Genomic DNA, 2233 nt, shown 5'->3' with positions numbered 1-2233 from the left:
TTAACGCGCACGCTGCGAATTTTTATTGTTCAACAACGCACAGGAAAAATCTCCCACCGGCACCACTTTGGAGGTCAAGATCTGGTACTAGCGTTACGACTGGTTACGCACTACTACGAGGGACGAACGGGTGCCGCCTTAACCTTTTACTTGCCAATGTTCCAAAATTGGAACATACGAAACCTCATTTTTTATTTCCTATCCAATATATCGGATAATAAAATTATTTGTTTTCACATACTCATTGATGCTTGTGAAAAACGTAGCAATTTTAATTTCTCTATGAACCTACGGTGAATTATTAGATAAATGTTTAAAAACAGGCATATTTTGCGCTCCTTGACCACCAGATGTTTGTTGCATTATTCCGCAGGAAAAAGTAATGTTGCAGTGAGCAAAGCAGAACTAAAATATCGGCAAATGGTTCGGGATTACGCGGCAAAAAATAAAAAAATAACAAAGACAATCTAGTTTTCAGCTTCGAGAGTTTTATGGATGTTCCTTTTTGGAACATTGGCGTTTCACAGTGTCAAAAGCAGCGTAGACGCGCGCGAGCGTTTCGCCTCGTTCTTTTTCTTTTTTTTTTTTGGCTTGTTGATGGCGCCCTCTAGGCGGCGCTTGGCAGAAACTTGAACATTAGCTTTCCTGGGCGTCATTTTGAGTTTGCCAGGCACGTGGAAAGAGCAGCATTGAACTGCAGCGCCTAGCCGCATCAATCTCTGTGGATGTAAGTAGAAAACGACCTTGCGGCTGGTTTTTTTTTGTAGTACTGTGCTTTACACCGCAATAACTTTTGTTTAGGTCATGGCACAACGCTTCCTCACTTTGGAGGCAGCAATTGACCTTTTGTTCAGCCTTCCCGATGACGAACGCGAAGGTGCGTCTGTATGCCAATTGCCGCCTCTTGAAGATGGCAATATTACTGACGAGGAGCACGTGAACGAAAACGACTTTTCTGAAGTTGTTCCCGATGATGTTTGTGGGCACGTTGAAGTTATGCAGTGCAGCGATGAAGACGTTGATTCGCCTTCTGCATCTTCGAGCCCTGAGCCACGACGAAAGAAGCCAGCGGGGCGGCAATTCACTGCTGGAAAAGGACGCAAGGCTTCAACGAAGGCTCGGAAAACAAATACTCCAAAGCGCTCCCATACACCAGTATGGGGTGACCGTGCCACGTTTGACAAAACACTTCCCAGCGAGAGTCCTCCGTTGTTGCTAGAGGCATTTCCTGAGCTTGCAAACATGAGCCCGTTTATGCTGTTCAGCAAATTTATTTCTCCGGAGTATCTTGGTTCACTGGCTGAACTGACTGCAAGATACGCACTCCAAAAGGGGGAGGAGGTGGACGTCACAGGAGCGGACATAGGTCAGTTTTTCGGCCTCTTACTTTTCAGCGGATACCACTCCGTTCCGTCTGAGGACTCGTATTGGAGCACTGCAGAAGATCTTTGTGTGCCTATAGTCGCGACAGTGATGGCCCGCAATAGGTTCCGGCAGCTGAAAAGGTTCTTCCATTGTTGAAACTCAGTTGAAAGCAGGCGAAAAGAAGGGCAAGATTCAGCCGTTTTACAACGAAATCTCCAAATGTTTCCGCCAGTTTGGAGTGTTCAATGAAAGCCTCAGCATCGACGAGTCAATGGTGCCCTATTATGGCCACCACTCGTGCAAAATGTTCATTCGGGGTAAACCCATTCGATTTGGGTACAAATATGGATGATGTGCTCTACGAATGGGTACCCCTATGCAATGGAAATATATTGTGGGAGGAACGAGAAGGACGACAAGACACCTCTCGGGATCAGGGTTGTTAGCAATATGGTATCGGTCCTGGAAGCGCCTGAACAGCACGAAGTCTACTTTGACAACTTCTTCACTTCGCACGGCCTCTTGACGAAACTGGCTGACCAGGGGATTCGAGCGACAGGGACTGTGCGAGATACAAGAACCGGTGGTTGTCCACTGAAGAGCTTGAAAAGCATCGGAAAGGAAGAAAGAGGATCTTTCCACTACAAGTGTGACGGGGCGGTCTACGCATGCAGGTGGAACGACAATGCAGTCGTCACAGTTTCTTCTAACCACCTCAACCACGAGCCTGTTGGAAGTGCGAAACGCTTCTCACGACGCTCGAACAAAAAGGTGGACATTCGTCAGCCATATTTGATCAAAAAATACAATGAGGGCATGGGAGGAGTAGATGTGATGGACCGCCTCCTGGGAAGCTATCGGCCGAGAC

At 47.1% G+C, this 2233-nt stretch overlaps 1 long non-coding RNA gene across 1 annotated transcript; it reads left to right on the top strand.

Annotated features, from left to right (window-relative positions):
• Positions 1 to 609: 609 nt before the first annotated feature.
• On the top strand, positions 610 to 1175 carry LOC125756796 (uncharacterized). Its single transcript, XR_007414749.1, has 2 exons — positions 610 to 727; positions 802 to 1175. It is a non-coding gene; the product is annotated as an uncharacterized LOC125756796 (long non-coding RNA).
• The last annotated feature ends 1058 nt before the right edge of the window (positions 1176 to 2233 follow it).

The sequence above is a fragment of the Rhipicephalus sanguineus genome, unplaced genomic scaffold (assembly GCF_013339695.2).
Source record: "Rhipicephalus sanguineus isolate Rsan-2018 unplaced genomic scaffold, BIME_Rsan_1.4 Seq800, whole genome shotgun sequence".
NCBI lineage: Eukaryota > Metazoa > Arthropoda > Arachnida > Ixodida > Ixodidae > Rhipicephalus > Rhipicephalus sanguineus.
This window is presented reverse-complemented; position numbering and strand designations above follow the sequence as displayed.